At 32.7% G+C, this 9,622-nt stretch overlaps 1 long non-coding RNA gene across 1 annotated transcript; it reads left to right on the forward strand.

Moving 5' to 3' along the window:
- Positions 1–3,314: 3,314 nt before the first annotated feature.
- LOC116217862 lies at positions 3,315–5,470 on the forward strand. The gene is made up of 2 exons (XR_004162589.1): positions 3,315–3,603; positions 4,780–5,470. It is a non-coding gene; the product is annotated as an uncharacterized LOC116217862 (long non-coding RNA).
- Positions 5,471–9,622: the final 4,152 nt, after the last annotated feature.

The following is a 9,622-nucleotide window of genomic DNA, read 5'->3' on the forward strand; positions in this document are numbered from 1 at the left end:
TTTTAATTTCTGTTTTTGAATGTTTTGAAGAAGAATACAGTAAATACACTTTCCATATATATACAGGTAGCAAAGTTTAAAGCAGATATATTTGATCAATTGTTTAATTTAAGCATGGAATAGACAGGTACCAGGAAAGAGACTTATTTTCCATTAAGTGTTAAAAAATGTATTAAATATCATTTTTGTCTTCTTTTTAATATTTGAATTTACTAGTTATTCAACAAGTAATCCTAAATTTCTAAGTTGAAACTTATTCCATATGATTATGGAATTCCTTATTCCACTGGAACAGGCTGCCCAGGGAGATTATGAGGTCTCCTTCTCTGGAGATATTCAAGACCCACCTGGACACCTACTTGTGCGACCTGGTGTAGCAGGGGGGCTTGGAAGCAGAGGGGCTCGATGATCTCTGGAGGTCCCTTCCAATCCCTACGATTCTGTGATTCTGTGATTTTCCTCATGTTTAGACTTTATTCCATATGCAAAATACTTATGTTCTCCTTATCTCCAACAGATGGAAAGTTAATCAGAGAAATCCCAGGTCTATTTCATCTTTATCTTGATGGTTATCTATCTATAAATAAGTATACCCAGATTTCTTCATGAAGTAAATTTATATTAGTACTAAAATCATAGTCATAAAGAAGGGACCCACAAGGATCATGGAGTCCAACTTCTAATAGCTAGTGGTGACAGTATCTGTACTACTTCCTCTACTTATTGGTACGTTTAAGGAAGTTTTATTTCCTTCCAATTTTGACAAGAAAATCCTTCAAAAACAAATCCTTTCCCATTACATCTGATTTTTTCAGAGAGTGTAATAGCAATGAGTTAACCACATATACTTTACCTATCTGGTGTCTGAATTGCATTATACAGTGTTCTTTGTCTAGGTATTTTTGCACTGATCTGAATGATGTGCTTTATGGGCAGCTATCTTCTAGTGTAATAATTAAAACTAACAAGTCAGAACTTAGAAGAATATTAGTTTGCATTGAGTAGAAGTGAATTGAATGAAGGTCTCCATGGAAAATGGGCAGTATCTCAAAGCGCTGCCAATTACTGATAGATGTACAATATGGCTTCAATGTATCTACTTTTACATTTGAAAATTAATCTTCCTTTCAAACAGTATTTCCAATGACTTCGGATACCAAAGATCTAATGAATGTTTATTATATGATTTATTATATTATCTCATATATCCCTGAAAGTTTTACTTTCTGTAAAAATATTTTTGACATTACTTAAATCAAGTGATAGCATATTTGTGTTTTTTGAATGCTGTTGTTAAATCCTGCTCGATACTAGTTAAGACATCTAATTTGTCTCCCAGCTTTTTATATTGATGCAATTTTAAAGGATTTCTTATGACACTGAGTAATCTCTATTTAAGAATAATCAAATCTGGAGATATTTTGACAGTGTAGCAACACTTGAAAAAGAATGCTGCTTGCTCAAAATGTGATATCTATTGACAAGTTAAACAAGTTATTTATAGATTTTTTTCCTTTCTCACCTTGACTTCAAATTCATTTTTTTCAACATTAATGAACTTTACTGTAAACCTTCTTTAGCTAGGGAATACCCAATTATTGTAAAACCAAAATGTACAGTTGTTGTTAGCAAAAGAAAAAATATAAGAAAACTCAGACTTTTTTGGACAATTACAAAATGAATGAACAAAAACACCTTGACCAAATTATTTTGCAATTCTATCCTGCTGATAGAATTAAGTTTTAAGCATTTTTTTTAGCTCATGGGTGTCCAATCTCTTGACTTACCTGGGCCACATTTTGTGAAAAGGAACTGTCTTGGGCTGCAGATATATAATATAGTCAATGTATATAATTAACAAAACTTACTTTATTTTAAAATACTTTATATTAAAACATAAAAAAGAGAGCAAAAGACCCATAAAACTAGTGGGATCTAGTGGAACCTGGTTTTTGTAAAAGTAATGCATTGATCTGGTTCAGTGGAAGCAGTTGCAATTCTTCATGAATTCTGAAGGTGTTTGTCAAGAGATTTTTGATGAAATTTTATTCTTCTTGTGTTTCATCCTTGAAAACAGTTGTTCACAAATGTACCTATTGCCAAAAATAATGACAATGAATAAGATGTGATTGTGAATTGAGGGATATTTTTCTTTGTAAGATAGTGTCACATTCTATCTATAAGGGGAGGGTCTCAGTAGCAATAATAATGTAATGATATTATATAACGATAGAGAACTTTAGCCATCACAGAGTTCCCTTTTAGTTATTTTAGACTGTCATTTCCAAAGTCTGAGCTACTTTACACATCAAATGACTGAAGTCTGCCCAAGACATTTCATCCTTAAACTGTTCATTTCTCTCAAGTGATTGAAAAGTGATTCTACTGCATATTATAGATGCTTTAGGACAGAAAAAAAAGGTATTTCTATCATACTCTGATGTAATAATTTATTTTGTTATCTGAATGAAATATCCATCACCTAAAAATGAGGTGTCTGGTGTAACCTAATAGTCCAGGCTTCCTTAGTAACTGACTGAGAAGCAATATCAATGGATTGATTTCAACTTTATAGTAGATGCTAAATACACTGAAATGGCCTCTGGTATTACCTGATGTTACACTGTTAATATCTAAGTTAATAGCATAAAATAGATATTTAATTTTTGAATGTCTATTATTATGTAATTCTGCTCTCAGTTTTAGAAATTGTGATGATTGTCTTTAAAACTGTACTACTTTCTTCACTTGAAGTGAGATTCTAACTGAAATGAAGTTAAAAATATGAATTGCATGCAGCGGAACTTCTTTATGGTGAGGGTGACGGAGCACTGGAACAGGCTGCCCAGGGAGGTTGTGGAGTCTCCTTCTCTGGAGATATTCAAGATCCGTCTGGACACATACTTGTGTGACCTGGTGTAGGGAACCTGCTTTGGCAGGCGGGACTCGATGATCTCCGGAGGTCCCTTCCAACCCCTACGATTCTGTGATTCTGTGATTTTGTAATTCCTGGGGAAGTTTTCTGGCTATGAAGATTTTACATTAGCACAGTAGAATATAATTATTGCAAAAATACTTTAATGTTCTACAAAAATATAATGATTTATTTCAAATATATACATAAATATATACCTACATAAAGATATTGCTCTTCTACTCAGATCTATGTTATGACACCTTACACCATAAATAGTTTAGGATTCTTTATTTATTTATTTATTTCAAATAGTTAACTGAAAGTTTCTAATCAACATTAAAATACATGAATTGGGAACACAGTAAACGTCTATCCTTTCTGCTGTTACAGAAATATTTTGGATAAGGTGCTCGTGGATTTTTGTTTTTCTGCAAAAGGGTTGTATTTCACATGAAAATCAGCATGAATAACTTTGCTTCTCACTGTACATTCAATTTCCCTTCTCCTTCATTAGGTATGATCCAAAAACTGATACATGGACAATGGTGGCTCCACTGAGTATGCCTCGAGATGCTGTTGGTGTCTGTCTCCTTGGTGACAAGTTGTATGCAGTAGGTGGATATGATGGGCAAACATACCTGAACACTATGGAAGCCTATGACCCTCAAACTAATGAATGGACACAGGTATTTTTATAGTCTGTATTTTTTCTCATGCATTTTAATAATTTCTAAAAAAAAAAACAAAAACAAAAAACAGAAACAAACAAACAAAAAAACCCACTACTTTATGAAAAAAATATTTTGGTATCTTAGATTGCTATGGCTGTGAAAGTATTCCTAATATTTTTTTTTCAGTTATTATGTTAAAAGATTCCTCTTCAGACAGGAAAAAGAGAACTAAGAAACCAGTAGAAGAGAGAATAAACACTCATTAGAAATGTAATCTTTTTCAGGTAAAACTAGCTAATACCTATTCCATCTTTTTTTTTCTTTTTTTGTGCAGAAGTAATGTTATAAAAATGGTTAAAATGAATCAGGAATTTTAATTGCTGACAGGCATGTTTTGAAGATGTTTCATGTGAAAATATTTTGTTTACTGTATGTGGGGAGCTGAATTTTCATTTCATTCTTCAATTTAATTTCCCTTTTTTTGATGGATATTTTGAAATGTTGAAATTTGTGTATGCACTTAGTACTGAACTGTGTAAGAACAGAAGCATTTTCACAGTGCAAAGTGGTTGCAATTGGTGATTTTGTTGTAAAGAAAATGTCATAATAGTGCTTGAAAAGATTTGGAATCATAGCAAATACACTTGGACAGACACTTAATATGTAATGCCTCTGCTTTAGTAGGCAGAGTATCATTAATTACAGCGTACTGCTATAATTATTGAAAACCTCAGATGTATTACTCTCAACAAGTAAAGAGATCCAGATTCCTACTGCAAGTAATCCTTGCAGAATCTAGAAACTGTATCTAAAACTGCCAAACTTAATTGAAATGAAATTTGACTCTGGTTTTTAGTACTGAAAATACAGAATTTTGGTATTTCTAGCTTTGACTTTTCTCGCAGGGACACAGTCTACAGAATATGGAAACTACTGACATACCAACAAATCCACAAAACTGATGTCTGCTCTAATTTTTTTTTTTTTTTCTGTTCCCACATTTTCAAGCAAAAGATACAACATATGATGAAGTAATTTAAAACTACAGTACTAGCACATTGTGGGTATTTAATCCCATTCATTTAAAATATTTTATATTAATACTGACAAAACACTTTGGCTTACTCTTGCATGACTAGACTTTATTCAGTTATTTCAGTTTGTTGTTGTTGTTGTTTTGTTTTAATGCAGATGGCTTCCTTAAATATCGGAAGAGCTGGTGCCTGTGTTGTAGTCATCAAGCAACCATGACTTTGTCAGCACTGCTTAGGATTTTACTGACTGTGAAATGATTATTTTTCTATCAAGACAAGAACAACTTCATATGAACATGGATTTACGCAATGAATACTGTGTTGATCACAAATTTGAAGAAGCATAAGATTGAGAAATATAGAGGATTTATACCAAATAAAATCACAAAAATTACTCATTCTGTGAAGAAGAAAAAAATTAGATTGCTGTAGGCATAAGTATGTAAGCATTCAGTAATACGTTCTGTACTGTTCTCTCAAATGTGTTTCAGATAACTGGATAATTAAAAGCATCAAGGGATAGCTCTACGTAAGAATCAGAAAGGAATTTAAGAGTGGCTTTCACAGCTTTAAGAGTTTTAACAGTGGAAACGTAAAAGTATATTTAATGACTTTCAAACTCTTGTTTGTTTACTTGTTTGTTTGTTTTTTAAGAGAAAAGTAGATAATACAATTTTTCTATTCAGGTTTGTTCTTCAAGTGGGTTATAGTTTTCCCATCTAGACAGGTAGTTATTTTAAGGAAGACAATTAGATCTTACTGAAGTGCAGAAAAAGAAAAGTCTGGATATTCAGTTTTAATTTATAGTGATTACACTCTTGCTGTACAGTAGGAAGAAAAAAAAAAAACAAAACTAACTAACTAAACCTCCAAGACTATATTTTTGTTCAGATTGTACCTCCTTGCATCTTAAAACACAGTCTATGAAGAAAAAATTGGAGTATTCAATCCAATAATACACAAAACAAGCCTTTGGCTACGATGGGGTCTTGCTGCAAATGCAGGAGTCAAAATGACAATTTCCTAATTCTTTCTTAATTTTATATTCACTTTAGGCATGTGAGCTCTAATCATGTTGTTCAGTGCACCTTCTGTATATTAAAAGCTCATAAATGGATGGAAAGAATGGATGTTACTTCAGGTAACAGGTAAACTGTGACCAGAAGAGACTATAGAGCCTCTTCTCATTTGTATTGACAGATCCAATGACATTTCAAAAGGAATTAAAAAAAAAAAAAAAGCCCCTACATTTTATTTCTTTCTGGCACTCTTATCTACACATTGCTGCCTGATTAGTTTGACTAATTTATTACTTTCCACTTCTTAGGTACAAGTAGGGAACTGAGAATATATGCAAGTGGAATAGGCAAAATTAGACTATTTTATCAATTAATTTCTATACTAATATAATATGTGCTTCCTGTTAAGACTTGATCATTTCCAGCAGCAATGGTACACTCCACTTTTGGCTTGACAGTATATTCAACATTGAAATTTTCTATAGAATCATAGAATCACTCAGGTCGGAAAAGACCTTAAAGATCATCGAGTCCAACCACAACCTAACCATACCACCCTAACTCTAACAACCCTCCACTAAATCATGTCCCTGAGCACCACATCACGTGTTTTTAAACACATCCAGGGATGCTGACTCAAACATTCCAGTGCTTAACAACGAAGTGTTTCCTAATATCCAACCAGAACTTACCCTGGTGCAACTCAAGGCCATTTCTCCTTGTCCTGTCATCTGTCGCCAGTGAGAAGAGACCAACCCCAGTCTTGATGTAAGCACCTTTCAGATATTGGAAGAGAGCATTAAGGTCTCCCCTCAGCCTTCTTTTCCCCAGACTTAGTTCCTTCTTAGTCAAAACACTGTAATGTTATTCTACTCTGTCACTAGTAATTTTGATAAAGAATTCTGGTTACAGTTAGACAAGCTTTCCTAATACAAACCAGTTAAGCTGGAAAAAGATATAGTGTCTCCTACTTTGTACAGAAATTATGATGTATCTAATCCTTTTAAGAGCATTAGCATGCATGGAGATCTTTGCTTCCTGACACAAAGTGAACATCATTTCTGAAGCCTAAGTATGCCACTTTAATTCTTTTGTATAATAATAAGAAATCATCTGCAAAATATTTAATATTGTTTTTTTGAAATCTATGTTTGAACTGCAATCATAGTATTTCTTCTGCAAACAAACATTTATTTTTCTACCACTGTAACACTTTGATTAGTAACAGATGTTACGACTCTACAAATTTTGCTTCTCAAAAAAATAAGCTTTTGAAAACAAACCATGAAGGTTCTAGAAATTTAACTGCAATTAAATCTGACATTAATATGTAGTTCTCCTATACAGATACCTAATACATTTAAAAAATTAATTTTAATTCTATTTCCAGAATTTCTTTTTGATTATATTCATACGCAATATAAATATACTTGCTCTAATACTGACCTTCAAAAACTAATTTTTATAATTGAAGTCTGACATAGTATTTTTTTCTCTCTCTGCTTTGATCATTTTTTATCTTTGGTTTATCTTCAATCTTATTTTTATTTTCAATTTAATTTTATTCTCCAAATTTGGCTTTTAGGTGTTTTTTTGTTTGTTTGTTTTTGTTTTTGTTTTGTTTTGTTTTGTTTTTATATCTATATCTTTTCTTCTGGACTTTTTCCTAAGAAGAATTTATGGAGATGTTTTTGATGAGATTTTACATTTTCCTTGCCATTGTGTTTACTCCTTTTAATACAATGATGTTTCTATCTGTGAATTGACAGGGAATAAACTTAAATCAAAATTATATTTAACTTAAATCCTTGGTCCTATGTTCAGTTAAAATCCCTTTCTTACGTACAAGTGTTAAAAGTGCTTGTAATAGTTTGCCATGTGCTAATTGGTATTGCAGGTGCAGAAAAAAGCCAGATTGTCTCATCATTGTCTAAGCATGATACTTGGCTTTCAGGTAATCCCTCTGATTTTACAGTGTGAAAAGTAATGCAGAATAAAATCTTCAACTATTAACTTCACTGAGAATATAATTAAATTCCTCAAAATGCTCATTACAAATTTTAGTTTTAGAGTTTTTTACAATAAATATCTGTTCCTGTGTTCTTACTCTTCTCCTTTCCCCATCTCCAGATCATTTTAATGTTTCAGAGATTTTCTGCTATTGAGAATATTTTCCCACTGAATTATTTCTGATGAAAGCATCAAGTGCAAAAGTACAGCATTCTGGTAGCCAATTCCTTACCACTCTCTATGAAAAGAAGTAGACGTACAAGGCATAATGAATAATGGCTTATTTTTGTTCTTCAAAATGAATCTTCTTTGATATATCTTAAGCATTTTAAAATTTGGTATATTTAAGAATCAATATAAATTTCTAAAAATATAAACATTTTTAATAGAGAGCTTTCAAGTATTCATAAATTACTCCAACTTTGCAGAGCTGTATTTTCAATCATGCATAATTCATCATTCTCCCATTGCTGGCATCCAGATCTCTTACAGGTGTTCTTAGTTCCGAGTTGTTTTCTTTTTTTTTTTCCAGTCCAAGGGACATGTAAAGCTGGTTGAATATCAAAGGCAATATTTGCGACTCATTTTGAAACTTCTGTATGGTATACACAAATGAGAAATCAGGATCACAGAGTGTTCATAGAGCACATTTCCAACCTCGATAGAAGATTTGATTCAAGGTTAGTTTTTCTACCATTTGTAGCATCTTGCGTAATCTGGATAATATTTATCAAAATATTAGAAGAGGTAATACCGTGAGAAGTATAACAAAATAGAAAAAAACAGTATCTAAAAATTTGAAAAGAATATTAGGATTTTTGTTTTTTGTTTCTTGAAAGAAAACATTCATTGTTCCCGAAGAAAAAATATTAGTTATCCAAAAGTGATTCTTAAAATCTCAATTTTGAAAACAGCATATTTTTGAATTTGCTATACCAAGCAGATGTACATATGCTAGGTAATATGGACTCAGTGCCAACTCAAAAGAGAATCTAAATATGTAAATTACAAAATATTTCTGTTTAAAAATAGACTATCCATGCAATGTATTTGTTCTAACTGGAACTAGAATGTATAAAATACTCAGCAAAATGATTATTCTTCAGCCTTACTCTTAATCTGCTGTAAAGTTTTTCAAATTGGCACAACCTTATATTTCTAGTCTAACTCCCCTACAATGAATAGGGCACCAATGAATAGGGTAACCAGATCAGGCTGCTCAGAGCCTGGTCTACCTAACCATGAATTTCTCCAAAAAGGGGCCTTCCACCACATCCATGGGAAACCTGTTCCCGTACTTCACCACTCTTATTGTAAAAGCTTCTTCCTTATATCCAAACAAAATCTCCCCTCTTTTAGTTTGAAACCATTTCCCCTTGTCCTACCACAGACCCCACTAAAGAGTCTGTCCTCCTTCTTACAGTCCCCCTTTAGATACTGAAGGGCCATTATCAGGTCTCCCAAGGAGCCTTGCCTCATCTTCTCCAGGCTGAACAGCCTCAGCTCTTTCAGCCTGTCCTCGTCAGGGCAGTTCCAACCATTGGATCATTTTTGTGGCCTTTCTCTGAACACACTCAAAAAGATTTGTGTCTCTCTTGTACTAAGGACTCCCCATCTGGACACATCACTCAACGTGAGGTCTCAGCAGTGCAGAGCAGAGGGGCAGGATCACCTCCTTTGACCTGCTGACCACAATTAAAGCTTAGTTGCTCAAATTTGAAAATATTACCTTCATTTTTGAATAAGTGTCGCATATAATGAGAATATATGTGAGAGCACAGTCAATTACCATCCATGAATACTGGCATGATGTGGGTAAGTATGGAAAATGCTAACTTACAGAGATCCTTTTTACCATGAAAATTAGCTTTTGTTCTTTATTTCTGTTAAAAGTTGTTCTGTAAGCAAGTCATGAGTAAATCTGTTACTTTGCAGAGATTTTTTTTTTTTTTATAAAAATAATTTACTGTA

The sequence above is a fragment of the Meleagris gallopavo genome, chromosome 1 (genome assembly GCF_000146605.3).
Source record: "Meleagris gallopavo isolate NT-WF06-2002-E0010 breed Aviagen turkey brand Nicholas breeding stock chromosome 1, Turkey_5.1, whole genome shotgun sequence".
Classification (NCBI taxonomy): domain Eukaryota; kingdom Metazoa; phylum Chordata; class Aves; order Galliformes; family Phasianidae; genus Meleagris; species Meleagris gallopavo.